This window comes from Quercus lobata, chromosome 4 (assembly GCF_001633185.2).
Source record: "Quercus lobata isolate SW786 chromosome 4, ValleyOak3.0 Primary Assembly, whole genome shotgun sequence".
NCBI classification, from domain to species: Eukaryota; Viridiplantae; Streptophyta; class Magnoliopsida; order Fagales; family Fagaceae; genus Quercus; species Quercus lobata.
Genome location: NC_044907.1, coordinates 22,717,528 through 22,736,456, shown reverse-complemented (window position 1 = coordinate 22,736,456; position 18,929 = coordinate 22,717,528). Strand labels below are relative to the sequence as shown.

Sequence of the window (18,929 nt, the reverse complement as noted above, 5' to 3'; positions counted from 1 at the left end):
ACTAATCAATCGATGCACAGATCCAAGTACGTGACTAACCACCAACTTGAGAAGAATGTTGGCTGCAAAATTCTTCAGTTCATTAACACGATGAAGATCATGAAGCTCATTCATTACAAAACCCTACGATGTACAAATGCAACAGCTTCTTCAGGAGAAAGATGAACTAGGGTATATGTCTCAGATCACAATATGCCTATGAAAAACTTTTGCATTAAGTTGCATTATCTGTGACGGCCCTTAAAATAATCCTTATATATGTTTAGGGTTGTGAGAAAAGAAAGCCTAAACAAATATACACAGATTGGAGTGAAATCAGAACTGAAAATCTGATTTTCGTATATCTCGATAGATAACTTATCTATCGAGTAGCTATCAAGCATCGGGCTTACATAGCCTGTTAAACCTCGATAGATTCAATTTGTTGAGCTAGTTGTCGAGCTTTAAAATCCAGCACTTCTTCACTTGATTATAGGACAGATTTGCATGGCTTTAACACTTGGACTTGAAACCTTGTTCCTTGAAGTATTAAATACATCCTAGATCTACCTAATTACAAGTAAAGTGCGTTTTGTCAAAGGATTAGCCAATTCTACATTGACATATGTTCTTGACATAATTCACATATGTCCTAACATCCTTTAGAGAGAATGTATTGCCAGTGCTAGGCTCAGATAGACCAAGCAAGTCTTGGCTCGTCTTCATTAAGAATCTTCGAGAGGCCATTTAGATGGACGAATAATTGGAAAAGTGCCATACTAGGGCAGAATATTTCTCGATTCTTCTCTTGTGTAAAAAAAGGATGAAGCCGATGGTCAGGAAAGCATCATGAATTTCTGTGCAAATCCCACATAGGACTGTCTCCACGAGACCGATAGGTCATCTATGTTCTTCAAATTCACCTCAGTTGGGGTCATGATAGAAACTTCTAGAACTATTTCTAAATACACAAACCATGAGTAGCTCATTCAAGAACTCAATCCAAGGAGTTGAAGATTGAAATGAACCTACTTTAGGTTACCTTGTGGGTGCAACATTTCGATCAATCAACATGAGACACCTATATTGAACATGAGAATGGGCAATTAAACGAATGCATGAGGTCACTCTACTGAAGGAGGGACTAGGTATATCCAATTTTGTCTAATCCTTTTAGGGCCAAGATTCCTAGCTAACATCTGTTCTTTTGAATTTCCTTTTCAGGAATTTGCTTTGGCCTATAAATTATCAAGTAAAAGAAGCACAACCTGAGTTGTCTACTCCAATAATGTCCACGAATTTCCTTCATGGAAGCTACCAAGGGTCCTAGAATCCCTATCTCAAACATGAGCAGTAGCCAATTCTATTGTCGCATTAAATGAGCAATTGGTGAGATCAGTGTTCCACAAGACATCCATAGGGACTGGAAGAAGGCCAAGCCTTTAGGTGCTCTCAATATGATACAGGGGCAGATTTTTTGTGGTCTCATTTCCATAAGACCACTAAAAATCCATCTTGTGTAGCCCTCACATTATCCATGAGGGCCAACTACCGCAAGTCTAGGAGTAGAATTTAGCCAGAAGTTGGTGTCAATCCATACAGCTTGCAAGCTCTTCTATCAATGCATCCCGAAAGGGTAAAAGGAACTCAACATCTCTCAAGCAAAATCAACCAGCTCAAACCTGGTTTTCTTTAGCTTGCCTCAATAGGTGTTTCCTTTGGGTCTTCCTCAGAAAAAGCTTTATTTCACCTTCGGGTAGTCTAGGTGGTTCCTTCGAGTCTTCCTAAATGAAATCCTCTATTACCCCTGTTAGGATATAGGTGATTCACTTGTTAGGAACATATGTCACTATTTTATGTAATTAGCTAATCCTTTGACGAAATGCACTTTACTTGTATTTGGGTAGATCTAGGATGTGTTTAACTTCAAGAAATTGTGTTTCAAGATCAAGTGTTGAAGACATGCAAGTCTGTCCAAGAAACAAGCTGAAGAAGTGGCTGTCATTAAAGCTCGACAACTTGCTATCCATCGAGCTTAAGAAGCTGTTCTAGCCCCATGGCTCGACAACTGCTCGACAACATCTTGACAGACAGGTATCTGTCGAGCTTTATGAAAAACAGAATTCTAGTTTTGTTTTGACTCCAATTCGGTTTTATGTGTTTGGGCTTTCTTTTCTCACAACCCTAGACATATAAAAGGATTATTTTAAGGGCTATCAAAGTGTTCACAAGTTGCACAAGTGTTGAGCAAAGTTTGTTCAAGAAAATTGTGACCAAAGACAAAATTTGCCCTAGTTCATCGTTCTTGAAGAAGTTGTTGTGTTTGTGCACCGTAGGGTTTTGTGACCAAGCATCTTCTTGATCTTCATTGTTGGGATGAACTAAAGAACTTTGCGGCCAACAACCTTTTCTAGTTGGTGATTGAAGTTACGTATTGGGATCGACGCAATTGATTAGTCACGTACTTGGGAGCCGTACATCAAAAGGAGAAATTGTCACTTCAGAACGAGTCCAATTGGGTATTAGGGTAAAGGTTTAACTGTAAGTTGGTATAAGGTACTAGGATTCCTTTACTTGTAACCACTTGTTGTGATAATAGTGGAATTTCGGGAGTGGTGACCTTAAAATCACCTGATGGGGTTTTTGCTGTGTTGGTTTTCCTCATTCGGAAACAAATCACCATGTCAAATTTATTTTCCGCTGTATACTTAGTTTACTGGTGATTTGTTACTGCTACCATGCGTTTGCATATTAATTAACTTAATTAATTCACTTGGCTAGATTAATTGGTTATTTTGTCACAAGTGGTCAATTTGTTTTTGGCCTATCAACCCCAAGTATCTTGGGATGTCTTTGGGTTTCTTGATATGTGAATCGTCACACCCTTCAACTAAAAATCTCACCAAGTTGTGAAAGTGATTGAAAGACAATGGAAAATGCCATACTGGGGCAGCTTTTCGGTCTCTCCTTTTCGAATGGACTTTCGAACAATCAACTTAACATCATCTTGAGATTTAGCAAGAGGCATAGTCACAATTTCTTGGCAAGATCATCAGATGATGTTGCAAACTACTTGAAGCATTCCCTTAAAGTTTGACTTCCACATTTATTAAGATTAAGAAATGGAACACATTGAAATCAAACTCTAAATCCCTTAGTGGAGTCAGCACCTAAATTAGGTCTAGGAACCATAAATATAGCATCCTTCATGGAAGGACTAATCTTTTACTAGAGCATGTGTTTGGACTTTAGGTATGAGGATGGGAAGGTGTTAGGCACCTAACCCCACTTGACCTATAGGTCGGCTTCCACTCATTATGTTCCAAATCTTAATCTCATTAAAGGCAGGTTTATATACATTATTCTAACTCACACACACTCTAACATGCATCTAAGACATACAAACATGGCATAGTCATCCCAAACCTAGCCACTCATCTGTCATAGCATTTAAACACATATCTCCAAAGGCAGATACATCATATGGTAGATTCAAACAAGCATTTTATGTCATCCAAACATTAAAGGAATAGCATTCAATCCAATCATATTCATGTTCCTGAACCATATCATACTCGTCAAATAAATAAATGCATGTCCATGTGATTATGTATGACTTACCTCACTTACCTCACTGCATCAGTACCCTTATACATCAGTGCATGTTCATGGTATTCAAACAATCTAAAACCCTAATAAGCATCAATGAGATGAAACAAGCAAACTTGATAGTTTTTAGACCCCTTAAACAATTTATTAAACCTAAATAATTAGCCAAGTAGTTACTTAGTCCAATTAAACAAGTCTAGATTATCACAATATAAAGATCAAATCATGCAAAGCAACGGAAAATAAATAAGACAATGATATGATCACCCAGGAAACCAAACCCATAAAAACCTGGGGAGGATTTGACCTAGCTATCCTCAAGGTAAACTTGAATCCACTATCTTGAAAGAATCGAAGTTCATACAATAAGACTTACAAGCCCCCACGCTCGACTTCTTATTAGTACCAACCAGTAGAACTTACTGACACAACCACGTGCAAGCTCCGAATCCCCGGACTCCTTCTTTCTTAGATTCATCACCAGCTACAAGCACACCTGCTTGTGTTTTCTTTAAGCTTCAATGGCAGCAACTGAATTGATCATCAATGCGTAAATAAATCTTCTCCTTGAAAACCCTAAGTTTGTGTAAAGAAAAGCTCCTCTAGATCTCACAAGAGATTTACACAAACCGCAAATATGAGCAACACTAAAACGTGGCTAGGGTTTGCCTTTTATACTTAGGACAAATAAGAAACCCTAAAAACATTTTAAAACAACTAGGGCTGAGTTGGACGAATCTACAAAAAAGCATTCTACCCGAGCTTCGATCGATCGAGCCTGTCTTTCGATTGATCGAGCCAGGCCGAAAGACACAATCCTTTCCTGCTTTAACTCGATTCCAACTTTACATAGACGCACAACTTTGAGCTAGACTTAAACACTTCTAAACACATTGTTTTGATCATGGTTTGCCAACAATACAAATTAGAGTTCTAAATAAATAAAATCCTAAACTTTAGAACCTAACAAAACTAAAACAAAACAGAGAGGAAAAGGCTTAAAGATACAGAAGCTAGGTTAAAATAGAGGCTAAAACGTGTGAACAGGATGAAAGAAAAACAAATAGAAATGGAATTAGACTTTCTAGGCTTGAGTATGCATGTGCATACATACGACATATGTGTGCATACTAACTGTATGCGTATGCATACTTGTACGTTATGAGTTTGTGTACACATGCAAGTTGCATGTGCATACATACACACCTGAAACCCTAAACCCAAAAAACTAGTGCAAAAAACAAAGAAAACACAACAGAAACAAGGAAATTAAAAACCTAGCATGCTTTTAACACAAACACGAAATAAACTAAGACTAGAAAATGACATTAAAGCTTTAAAACATGTAAACAAACAAAGGAATAAAAGAAAATCTAAGAAAAGTGAAGAGCCAAAGATAGAACCTTTACCTCAACACAAGAACTCTCTAGAACTTGATTTTGACCATTCCCCTTAGTCAATCTAGTTAAAAATAATTCAAAAATGTGTTAGTAAGCTTATAACTCAAAGATTGAGACTAGAAAAGGTCCCGATCAAATAAAATTTGACATAAGGATGTTTTGTGAAAACCCCCTCTTTGATTTACTATTTTCTAGTGAATCTTATGTGTTTTACCATTGGAGTTCATCTCCCATTTGAAAAAGTACCATTTATGGCTTTATATAGTAAAAAAAAAGGGCTTGAAGTGGCTCCCACATGATATGGGATTCGTAGAAAACCAAGTTTTAAGGTAGAAAACCTTTCCTTTATGGTTTTTGGAACCCTAGCATGTGCACGTGTATGCATATGCATGCATGAAGTATGCACACGTAAATCTTAAGCATGCGTGCGCATAAGTGGGAATGCGCACACATACGTGGGAATGCGCACACATGCCCTAGGGTTTCTGTGGCCTTTCTTTTCCAAAAATAGTTTATTTGATCCAAAAATAAGTTATCTTTTCCATAAACCCTTTTCTCAAGTCAATTTTCATCTAATCGGTTCCTAAACCAACCTTGAGATTTAGAATTCTTACATCATTGGGGATCGGGGGCTTGAGTTGTAAGGTGTACAAAATGTTGTGTCTACATCAAACATGAAACTCTATCAGAATTTTGCATTGAAAATGGGGCATTTTTGTTGTCGTAATCTCACAATGAAAGCTTTGTGAGGATAGTGTTTTGTGTACTATAAAGCACCAATGGTGAAATACTGATAGATTTTCATCATGAAAATAAGGTGAGATGCTACCGGATTTTTGTTGAGGAAATTTGGAAATAATTCCAAAAGTTCTAGTAAAGTGTTGATAAAGACCACACCCTTTCCAAAATTAAACCTCGAAGCCCAATTCTTTTAAAGCCTTGAGAGCTAATGCCAATAGCTTGTTTTAATTGCCAATGTTTGAAAGTTAAGATTTTACCAAAACAAAGGACTGTCTCTAAGCAGCCGTTATGGAGTGCCTAGCACCTTCCCCACACATAATCAGACTTTCGAACTCCAGAATCAAGATTTTTTACCCATCCGTATTAGATTAGGAAAAATCACCTTTTTGTTAGCCTAGGATTGGTACTAAAATCAATAGAGTTAGGTGACTAATCACACCTTAGAAAAAACCCAATGATTGGTGGCGACTTCATTTATTAATGGCCTTACTAATAGTCCTATAGGTAGGGCTCCAAACACCAACTAGATAGTCCAAATTGTATATTTTTTGTGAACTTTTGGACCTTTAAACCTTACCCTCTGGTAGTTCTTCTTCTTCCCTCTTTGCTCACACTACCTCTCTCTGTGTTTTCACTCTTTTCCTAGTATTTCCCCTTTTTTTCAAGTTTCCAACCAACCCTTCTTGCTTGCCTTCCCTTCCCTTATATAATCTCTCTTTAGTGGACTACTAATCATTATTGTTTCACCAGTTTTCATGCATCTCCACTTTTGCCAGAATCCCGAGGAATCATCATGCCTTCTGAGGATTCTCTTGAAACTTGTTCCAAATGCCAAATAGCATTTGGTAGCAAGTTCCCCAAAGGTACTAACAACTCTCAGCAACTGACTTTAGTTTAATCATTTCTTCATCGATTTCCCACCACCTCATCAATTGGTAGTAGGTCAAGCACTATAGGATTCCCCCAAACAATAATTTTTATGTCCCAATACACATGTTACCGGGCTGAGCTCACTCCTATATAGTTTGAGGTCCACTTCCATCTTATGGGCTGGTTTTGGCTACTCAAGCCGATCTTGGGCCTAAGTTAAATGGGTTAGTACTGATTTTTTGGGCCTAAACCCCTCCACAGAAAACATGCTTGTTTCCCCCTTTATGTGCTTTCTTTGTTTCTTTGTTATCTCTTGTACTTGTCTACTAGCTTTGTGTTTCCTTTGTTGAAGCAAGGGTGCAACTTCTAAAATGCAAGTTAAGAAGGGCAATGTTCAGTAGATTAGGAGGCTTAGTCTCTCCACGTAGTTATCTCTTTCCCTTTCTCAACCTTTTTCTTTAGAACCATGTATCTAGAGTAGGGTTGCTCTCTTTGTATCTTGCTTGGGTCACATTCCTAGCGTATGACAATGTCTATTTTATCTTTCCAATACCTTGTTGGGCCATACCTTTTGCATGTAGGCATGTATGCTTTATCATTCTTGTACCTTGCTTGGGCCGCATTCCATGAGTATGGCATTGTCTGATTTACATTTCCTATACCTTGCTAGGCATACCCTTGGAGCATTGGCAATGTCTAGTTTGGATCCCTACCAATGTTCTGAATACCGTTTCGGAACCCGTTTCAGTTTGTCAATTGGAATGGAAAATTTCGGTATCGGTCTATTTTGGTATGCCATTTCAGGTTATAGCTATTTTTTATATATTGTAGGTTATTCATCAAAATCCATATAATTTTTTAAGAATTTTATAATTATAAGTTCATATTTCAACTAATATGTCAAACTTATTAAGCCCAAATCCCAGATATCACTCAATAATGATAATAACTAGTCGCTAATCCGTGCTATGCATGGGAACCTACCTATTTGTGAGGTAAACTAAAATAATTTTATAAAATCTTAAATTGATTAAGAAACTACACCATTGCATGATTTGCTCTTGTATAACTTCAATTTGTGTTACAATTTGATGAAAAAACCATTACTTGAACATGCAATGGCTTACCAAAAATTTGTTTGTCAGACAGTTTCAGATACTGCAAAAAAGAAAACTCAAAAATTCAGATATTCAGATATTAAAACTTTTGAAAAACCAAAAAATTTTAAAAAATTAGATGATTCACTACTTAGAAATTATTGAAACAAAACAAAATATGTATGACTAAATAATGGAGAAATATAAGAGAAAGATGGATTACATTAAAAAGAATAATCCATGACTATAACTGTTGAAAGGAATCAAAAGATTCAGAGCCTATATATATGTGTATATATATATATATACACACACACATACAACAGAGAAATATAAAAAAAAAGGACGTGTTACCATCAAAAGAATAGTTCAGATGTTAAAACTTTTAAAAGACTAAAAAATATTAAAGAATCATAAGATTTACTTTATATAAATTTTTGAAACAAAAAAAAAAAATGTATATGATTACACAATAGAGAAATATAAAAGAAAAAGTGATTACCTTCAAAAGAATAATACATGGTATAGTCATTGAAATAAGTTAAACATGTTCAAATATTGCAAAAACTAACACAAATTCAGATGTTAAAACTTCCAAAATGCCAAAAAGATATATAATTAAAGAATAAGTTATTGAAACAATTTAAAAGAGAAATATAAGAAAAAGAAAAAAGTACACAAACCCATAAAACAATAAGTTTTAGATTTTAATGGGTCTAAACTTTAAATGATGAAAAACCATAAAATAATTTTTTTAAAGTTACATGAAAAACCATAAAATAATTTTTTTTTAAAATTTTTAAACAAAGTAGAGGAGAAGAAAATAACTAAAGAAGAACTCATACCTATACTCAGCTTTAAAAAAAAAATATTGGGGTTTGCACTGCTTTTATAGTGTTCATGATTAACCTTGCAAATTTGGAGATAAATGATCAACTTTTGAGTTTGAATTTAAGTTTGACTCTCTCTCTTATGTATTTGTGTATAAAAGAATACACAAATTTGTATGATTCAAGGAAAAGATGTAGATTACAAAGAAAGTATCAAAATATTCTCATAAAACCCAAACTCTAAAGAGCTCTCTCAGCACAAGGAGAAGCCTTAATTTTCCTGAAGTAAATTGTCTCAGCATGAACTCTATAACATTACAAAACCAATGTTGAGGCACAAAACATGTGTGTGTGTATATATATATATATATATATATATATATCCGTGGAGCATAATTATGGAAACCAAGCAGGACTTTTTTTATAAGCATCCAATTAGGACTTGGATTGCTTAAGTCGGCAAAAGTATTTTATATGGATTTCTAATCTATATATATATATATATATATATGTAAAACCGAAGTCATGCGATGCACCGTATAGTTAACAAATGTTAAATATTTTCACTTTATTCAATGTTACAATGAGTTAAAAAAAAAAAAAAAATCAGAGGATCCAGAGTTAGAAATTAATGAAACAAAACAAATATATATATATATATATATATATATTTGTTGAACGATGGGCTACCCTAAAAAAAAATTACATGGCTATACTCTATAGTTGTTGAAATCTGCCAAATAGTTTTAGACATTGCAAAAAATAATCCAAAAATTTAAAAGTTTAAACTTTTGAAAGGCCAAAAAATTTAAAGATTCAGAAGATTTTAAGCGTAGAAATTATTGAAACCAAAAAGAATAATAATATATACACACACACAATTGATAAGTATTAGAGAAAGATGGGTTACCTTCAAAAGAATAGTCCTTATAGCTTTGCAAAAATTAAATTCACAATATAAGGAAAGACATGACATATTTTCAAAATTTAAAAAAAAAATAAAAAAATATGAGCCACATCTACATATGCATATTTTCTAGTTTCCACCAAACTTGAGAATATGTAATAAAATTTTTGCAAGGAGAATATATATACCTATTGGAAAGTCATGCCTAATTGTTGGAATTAAAGTTGGGAAACCTTGAATATGTCTAATTCTCTTCCTCAGGCCCTATATTGTAACAATTGTATGTATATGTATCATACGCATTATAGTATTAGTTTATATACGAATAAGAAACCTTAATTAATAGAAATAGCTTATACATATATTTTAGTAAGAATATGCGTATAATTGATATGTAACAATTATTTTAAATATCATATATTACATTAGCTTTCAATAAGTATAAGGTTATTCTAAAAAAAAAAAAAAAAAAAAAGAATAAGGTCGAAAGAGTGAAATTTGTGAATTAAATTAATTGGTGGTGTTCCCATAATTTTGTTTTTTTGTTTTTTAAGTGTCAAGTTCCTTTTGTGAATGCTACTACTCTTCCTACAATTCGGCACTTTATGAATTTATTTTCTCAATTTTTCTTAACTATATTATTGAATCCAAACAATTTTAGTGTTTTAACATAGCCAACCAAGACCTCATGAATCTAGATTCCTAAGCAAATGAATTAAGATTCATAAGCAAATCTAGATATCGCTCAAAAGAATGTATTAATTCTGAAAAAGATGCCAACACCAGCAAAAAAAGGACAAAAATTTCAATTCGAAAAGAAATTTTAATTGGAAGAAATTTGTAATGATATGGGAGGAAAATATGGAAAAATAAATAAAAGCCATATGCTAACCTCCATGACCATCATAGGCACCAAGGAAAGGTGGAACTGTCCAAATTTGGATAAGCTACATGCTACAAAAGAAAAGAAAACATGGTAAAATAGCATAATCTATAGAAAATCATTGAGATTATGAGTCCACTCAATAGAACCATTGAAAAGGCAATCCAAAGAAGTCATTGAAAAATACAAAACAGATTTTGGCAAGCAGTGTTTATGAAATAGAAGCAAAACAAAAAAAATATAAAAAATTTCAAACTTATTTAGAAATTAGAACACCCAAAGTCCTTTTCACATAATCACAAAAATCAATATCTTTGTGAAGAAAGGCCAACCCCATCACCATGAATGGAGAAAAGGCCATGTTGAATTGAAGGAGTTTTTCCCTCACATTGATATTTGCTTTCTACGTTGCCTTAGTCCTTAAGTTCAAGTTTAGGTTTAAATAACACTTACGTTTAGGTTCAAGTTCAGGTTTAGTTTTCCCTTAGGTTTAGGTTTAGGTTTAGGTTTTAAGAGATTTATATATTACTTCCTAGTGGCTTCCCGTCTTCAGTTTTTATGTTTTTTTTTTCTTTTTTCTTTTTTTAAATTTGTTTTTATATTATATTTAAATATTGTGCTTGTTTTTTATATTATATTTAAATATTGTGTCGACGGATGCTCTATTACACTCATAGTCTCTGAAGGATGAGAACCAACTATGTAGCATCTACATCGAGAATTCAAGTATTGTATACGTCTCGAACAGTGATTCGATTGATGATAAAGAAATAGAATTCTTGGTTCAGTTCTCCACCTTAACAACAGAAAAAAGGATTGATCAAATTCATAATATGGATGATATTGTCTATAATGATAGTCAAATGAAAGACTTTCTCAAGACTTTTATTGATCCGCCTAAGATTTTGAAAATGAGTTGGTTGAACTTGAAAATTAACTCATTGAAATTGAATAAATAAACAATTGAATTGGATTCGATTGGATGGTACCAACGAAATCTAGTGCAGTGCGAAACCCCATTTATTATGGAATTATTATTGAATTAACCGATCAACTTGCTTTTCTATCGAACATTTTTTTATTTCAATAATTTTCGCAAAAAAAATTTCGACATATTATATTTTATTATGAGAATAAATCCTACTACTTCTGATCCTGGGGTTTTCGCGCTTGAAAAAAAAAACTTGGGACGTATAGCTCAAATCATCGGTCCGGTACTGGATGTAACTTCCCCCCCCCCCCCCCCCGGAAAATGCCTAATATTTACAACGCTTTGGTAGTTAAGGGTTGAGATACTGCCAGTCAACAAATTAATGTGACTTGTGAAGTACAACAATTATTAGGAAATAATCGCCGTATCTTGTTGGGTGGGAACGAGAGAAAGAAAGAACGGGGGGCAACCATGCATGGTACTTCTCGACCGTGTCTCCGAGGGACAGTTGAACGAGCGACTCATGAATGCTGCTGGGTTGGACGAGCCAATAACTCGAACACGTTCGGTCTGTTTTTTGAGCAAGAATCACAGCGTTACCTTACCTTCACCATGATACGGACTCCAAGTTCTTATGGTAGAGCACGAGGAGATTTTTCATCAATATGATGATGGGAATGGAAACCAGAAGCACGACTGGGGTCTTCGTGGTCCAAGATAATAAACAAAGCAGAAATTTGGAAATGAGTACGAAATGTCAATATATGAATTGTTTCATTATTCGTTATTTCCGGGTCTTTTCGTTGCATTCACTTACAACAAGAAACAACCACCAGCGTTTGGTGCAGCACCTGCATTTTGGTGCATTCTTCTTTCTTTCCTTGGTTTTTCATTCCGTCATATTCCTAATAACTTATCCAATTACAACGTATTAACCGCTAATGCACCTTTTTTTTATCAAATCTCAGGGACATGGTCTAATCATGAGGGTAGTATTTTATCATGGTGTCGGATCCCAAGTTTTTATGGATTCCTTCTTTGTTACCTCGCTCTCAGGTTGGCCCTTCTACTTGACTAAGTAGTATTCCACTCGTGCAGTGGGTGTATGGCCTAGCCCATGGTGCGGTCAGCCATGATATACTCAACTTCTTCTTTAGTAAGTTCATCTACAACATCTGGTGGTGCCCTCGTGGGCACGTTCCTCTCTTTGGGTCGGTCTGGTCTAATCAAAGTCAACTGACTCACATGGAATACGGGGTGAGTTTTCACCGAGCTAATCGCTTGAGTCTATAGGCTACCTCTCCTATCCGCTTCTCTACAAGGTCTACTTTCTTCTTCCTTCAGACCGGGCCAAGCCTTTAGGTTGTCTAAGTAGACTTCGGGAGAAGGGGTGCCTCCTCATAAAGGGGGTCGCAGTGACCAGGCCCAGACGACTATTTACCAAAAACATAGGTCTCCGCAAAGTCCTAAGACCATGTATGGGGGCTGACGCCTGCCCAGTGCCGGAAGGTCAAGGAAGTTGGTGACCTGATGACCGGGGAGCCGGCAACCGAAGCCCTGGTGAACGGCGGCCGTAACTATAACGGTCCTAAGGTAGTGAAATTCCTTGTCGGGTAAGTTTCGACCCGCACGAAAGGCGTAACGATCTGGGCACTATGTTAAATCATAAAAATAAAAGTAAGAAATCAATCTTGTATCAGACTACTTGTCGTCTTGTAGTCGGATCCCCAAGTTTTTGGAATGTTCCAAATTCTACTTGAGCATCCAAATCTGGGTCAATACCGGCAAAAACATCTCGGAACAAGGTTCTAGCACCATGCCAAATATGTCCGAAGAAGAAGAGCAGAGCAAATGAAGCATGGCCAAAAGTAAACCAACCCCTTGGACTGCTACGAAAAACACCATCGGATTTCAAAGTAGCACAATCTAATTCAAAAATTTCGCCCAATTGAGCACGTCGAGCATATTTTTTCACAGTAGCAGGATCACTATAACTGACTCCATTCAGTTCGCCACCATAGAACTCCACAGTTACACCTATAGACTTAAGCGACGAAAAATCTATTATGAAATGTTTATGCAGTAAGAGTAGAGGTTGATCGACTAAGTATTCGACTTTCTTATTAGAGTCCCCTCTAGGAAATGCACTGAGTGTTAAATGTATACATAGGGAAAGCCATGGGTGATAATTAAGACAATAGGTTCAGAAAAGAATCATGAAAATTAGAGCGTTGACATGCTTTGGCCAAGGAGACTAATGAGATTGGGGAAAGAGGATTTATTTAAATAACTAAAAAAACACGCATTTTAAGTTATTTAAATGAGATGGATACGTCTCGATAAAAAAAAGGCGTATGCCATAACATAAATTGTGCAAGAATATATGGTTCTATTCTTTTTTATTTTTAGTCCATTTACTTTACTGGAATAAAAAAAAAAAAATAATAATTAAGAAATGACACTCGGATTCTATTCTATTCTGTATGATAGGAATAGAAATTGCCTTTATTATGATTGTTCTTGAAACAACAACAATCATTAATCATTTTTTTTTTTTTTCAAATCAAATAAATCATTTTTTTTTCTAAAAATACTGTAAAGAGTGGACAACAGGGAATGAAAATTTCCCTACCGATCCGTGATCCATGATCCTTGAATGGGAGAAAGATCCCCATATCAAATTCCTTACTTTTGTCGGTCTTTTTGCTTAGGCGAAAGAGGGAAAAAGTGTTCAAACCCTTGTTGTTTTATTTTAATTAGGTTTAATCTCGCGGACCAATCACTCCCCAAAAGGTCCTATACCTCGTATTATTTCTATTTGACCTTTTTTTTTTTTAATATTTACTTTTTAATAGAAATATCGATTTATAATGAATATCAATTTATTCGTATATTTATTTTAGTTCTTATATTTATTTGACTCTCTATATTATCGAATCTAATTATTCTATGTATAATTAATTAGAAATAGAATTGGAATAATATTTCAAAGATTTGTTGTAATTATTTGTCCTTACTCGCTCAAAAGATTAAAACATTGTAATACGTAAATTTTAATAAATAATAGTAATTGAAATTTTCATTTTTTGAAGCTTCAAAAAAGTAAGTATTTACTTTTGATCAATTCTAACTTCTTGATTTGAAATGTTTTTGTTTTGAAGAGAGTATAATTTAATTTAAACAATAAATAGAGAATTAATAGTAAAGAACAATTGGTTTTGAACAATAAATGTCTTTCACATTCAACTATAGAAATAAATAACTTATTATAATTTTTTAATGGCTGTTCCAAAAAAGCGCACTTCTATATCAAAAAAACGAATTTGTAAAAATATTTGGAAAAGGGAGGGGTATTGGGTAGCATTGAAAGCTTTTTCGTTATCGAAATCTCTTTCAATAGTGAATTCAAAAAAAAATTTTGTACAACAAGAAATAAATAAGTAAATAATCAAACGTTGGAATAATTGGAATCTATCTCTGACTCTAAAAAAAGTAAAAAGTATACTTTAAGTTTCATTTTTCGGTTCTTTTCTGATTTCTTATAATATTCTATAAATATTATAAGAAATCATAATAAATCATTAAAAGAAAAAAAAAATCCAAAAGGAATGATTCCCATTCCTTAATGTTTTGAATGTATCAATATGAAATTTAAGTAGAATAAAGAGTCTTTTGTCTACTTCATTTTTAAAATGATATTTTTTGGATGTGAGCTCTTGGGGAAGATCAGCCTGTTATCCCTAGAGTAACTTTTATCCGTTGAGCGACGGCCCTTCCACTCGGCAGCGTCGGATCACTAAGGCCGACTTTCGTCCCTGCTCGACGGGTGGGTCACGATTAGATCATGCGAAACTCTTTTTCTTCTCATTAGAGATATTATGAGAATGAACCCACTACTGAATCTAATGAGGTCAAATCAAATTAAAGTAAAAAAGAAAAGGGAAAGTAATAAAGTAAAGTTAAAGTAAAAAAAGGGAGATTCTAGTATAATCTAAGGTCATTCTTTGTTCGAAAATACACAATGTATTCGATACAATAATAAAAAAAAAGATCAAAATTAAAATAGAAATGATTTTCCAATTTTAATTTTAAAGCGATTCAATTTCATTTTTTGAATGAAGTTACACAACAGAGTTTTTTATTATTTCTAATTTTGATTATTAATTATAATATATAATATTAGTATAAGAATATTAGTTTTTAAGATGAATCTGTTGATTGGGAATTAGGGGATGCTCAGATATCACAGATGATGAATTGATTTCTTACCTATGTCACTCCCATTTTTTTTTTATTACTATTTAGAAGGATTGATTAATCAAAAACTTTCAATTGAAAGAATAAGTGGAATTGGTCTTTTTGCTTATTCTTGTTTGTATCTTTCAAAATTTTGAATTTAGGGAAGTGCTTTCTAAACATATGTATAAAAAGACCATATTTCATTTAGCCTCTTTATGCTTACTATAACTAGTTATTTCGGTTTTCTTACCTATGTCACTCCCATTTTTTTTTTTATTACTGTTTAGAAGGATTGATGAATCAAAAACTTTCAATTGAAAGAATAAGTGGAATTGGTCTTTTTGCTTATTCTTGTTTGTATCTTTCAAAAATTTGAATTTAGGGAAGTGCTTTCTAAACATATGTATAAAAAGACCATATTTCATTTAGCCTCTTTATGCTTACTATAACTAGTTATTTCGGTTTTCTACTAGCGGTTTTAACTATAACCTCAGCTCTATTTATCGGGTTGAACAAGATACGACTTATTTGAAATTAATTGAACAAACGATTCATAAAAAAACAAAATCTTTCTGTGTTATTCCATATATTCTATAGTTTCTTAAGTTTCTTACCGTGTCAATTTCCAATTTTTGGTCATTGAGATTCATGGGCAATATGAATTAATAGTTAAGAATAGATATTACCTCTCCTTTTCCTCTTTCAAACAAATTGAAATGATTGAAGTTTTTCTATTTGGAATTGTCTTAGGTCTAATTCCTATTACTTTGGTTGGATACCTAGGCACCCAGAGACGAGGAAGGGCGTAGTAAGCGACGAAATGCTTTGGGGAGTTGAAAATAAGCGTAGATCCGGAGATTCCCGAATAGGTCAACCTTTCGAACTGCTGCTGAATCCATGGGCAGGCAAGAGACAACCTGGTGAACTGAAACATCTTAGTAGCCAGAGGAAAATAAAGCAAAATGGACAGACCATTGATGAAAATAATATCCAAGTACCAAACTCGCCCGCTATATAACCTTCGCAAAGCAAAGGAAGCTCTTGGGAAGATCAAAGAAATAACCCCCCCTTCCTCGGTAAAGAATTCTTGGAAGAATCCCGAATCCACTCTTTTTAAAAAAGCGCGTGCAGTACTTTTGTGTTCACGAGCCAAAGTTTTAACACAAGAAAGCCTCTTTTTTTTTTGAGGATCCGCTGTAATAATGAGAAAGATTTTTGCATAAGTTGGCTAAAGGTATGGGTCATAATTATTATGGAGAACCCGCATGGCCCAATGATCTTTTATATATTTTTCCAATAGTAATTCTAGGTCTGTCCTGGTATGGAATGAACTTATAATCTATAATCTGATGATCGAGTCGATTCCATGATTATAAGTTCATAACCCTAGCCCATTCCCATTTTGGGCGGAACAGATCTACTAATATTCCAGTTAGGTTAAGAGGGATCTTGAACTAAGAAATAGATTCTAGAAGCTAAAAAAGGGTATCCTGAGCAATTTCAATAATCGGGTTCATTGATATTCCTGGTATAGTAAATGCTATCACACATATAATCATACTCAATTCGATGGAAATTTTCATTCACATTTAATAGTTAATGGTTCCAATTTGTTCTGAATTTTTGCTTTGTGATTGAAAATACACAAATGGTTTTTCAATAGAAAAGGGGAGGGGTTTTTTTTTTCAATATTGTGTTTGTTTTAAGATACTATACAAACAATCGAAGATATATATCCAATCCAAAGAGAAAGGTAAGTATTTTTTTTTTTAGGAAAGGGGATTATTAAATAAAAGAGGATTCCAGATACAAGTACAAAAACGAATACCCCCCCCCCCCCGAAAAAAAAGTGGAATATTTTCATATATTTTTTTGTACCGTTTTGGCGACATGGCCGAGCGGTAAGGCGGGGGACTGCAAATCCTTTTTCCCCAGTTCAAATCTGGGTGTCGCCTAATCAACAAAAAAAATCGGCGTACCTTATTATATTTTGCTGATATAACTTAACATACTTTTCCAGCAGAAGTAAAGGGGGGGGGGGGAGAGTCCTCTTGATACTTGCTTGATTCTATAAGCATCTCCGGCGGTTCTGTTCTCTAAAATGATGTAAATCCTTGCGGAAAGATTATATTAGTGAATATTGAAAAGGGATCGTTAAATCTTGATATGACAACTCTTCTATTACTAATGTTTATTAATTGAATCTTGAATTTTTTTTGGATAGACGAATGGGGAATGGAATTATTCGTTGCGGAAAAGTCGAAAGATACTTTGTTTGTATACAGACTCATGAAATTCTCTAAGTGCCCTTTCTTTTTAGTTATTTGTATTTGCGGTCATTTTTATTTTTATTTTTATTTGGTATATAGTAATAAAGATAATAAAATAACAAATAGAATAGAAAGAAATTAATATTAATGGTTTGAATCGTGTATCAATGGCCAATATCCGTTAGAGGTAGAAACGAAGGTTCCATCGGAATAATTATTTATTTCTATTTCAGGGCACCTCATCTTTCTTTTTTTTAATAATTTAATAAAAAGAAAGGAGTGTGGATAAATAAATGACAAGAAGATATTGGAACATCCATTTGGAAGAAATGATGGAAGTAGGAGTTCATTTTGGTCATGGTACTAGTAAATGGAATCCTAGAATGGAACCTTATATCTCTTCAAAGCGTAAAGTTATTCATATTATAAATCTTATTAGAACTGCCCGTTTTTTATACATCCCAACCCCATCCCTTGGAAATAAAAAGGTAGCACCGAAGAAAGGAAAGAGCGAGATGGTTGTTTTTGTTGTTCCCGCGAAGCGAAGATCATTCGCTTGGTAGGGCATTTCCCATTTTTATAGGAACTTCTGTACCAGAAACAATGGTATCTCCAATTATAGCCCCTCTGGGATGTAAAATATATCTTTTCTCAAAGAAAAAACCTTGTTGATTGGATGGGTTAATTTTCTGATCTTGATGAATCGTCAGATAAAAAAGTCAAGTGAAATCCAATCCACGAAATAATTTGATCTATGGACAGCATCATTGTAGTAAAGGTCATAATGCCAGAGGAATCATTACCTCAAGTCATAGAGGGGGAGGTCATAAGCGTCTATACCGTAAAATAGATTTCTGACTCTATTTTAAATCCAAGCGATCTTTTCGTAGGCGTTTGCCCCCGATTGGGTTGGGGGATCGAATTGATTATAGAAACATGAGTTTAATTAGTCGATTTATTAGTGAACAAGGAAAGATATTATCTAGACGGGTGAATAGATTAAACTTAAAACAACAACGATGAGTAGCTCCTCTCCTAGATTTCACGAGCCTTTTGTCGGCACCGCCTTACGAAGGGTCTAGCTCTCATTTCATTCCTAGGTTTCGAGACTAGATATGACTGAAGCTGTCCTTTCCTGGCCGGCCTACGTGCCCGATGGGATCAAGTCAATAC

At 34.3% G+C, this 18,929-nt stretch overlaps 1 non-coding gene across 1 annotated transcript; it reads left to right on the top strand.

Annotated features, from left to right (window-relative positions):
* The first annotated feature begins 17,370 nt into the window (after positions 1-17,370).
* Positions 17,371-17,441, top strand: TRNAC-GCA. Its single transcript has one exon. It is a non-coding gene; the product is annotated as a tRNA-Cys (tRNA).
* Positions 17,442-18,929: the final 1,488 nt, after the last annotated feature.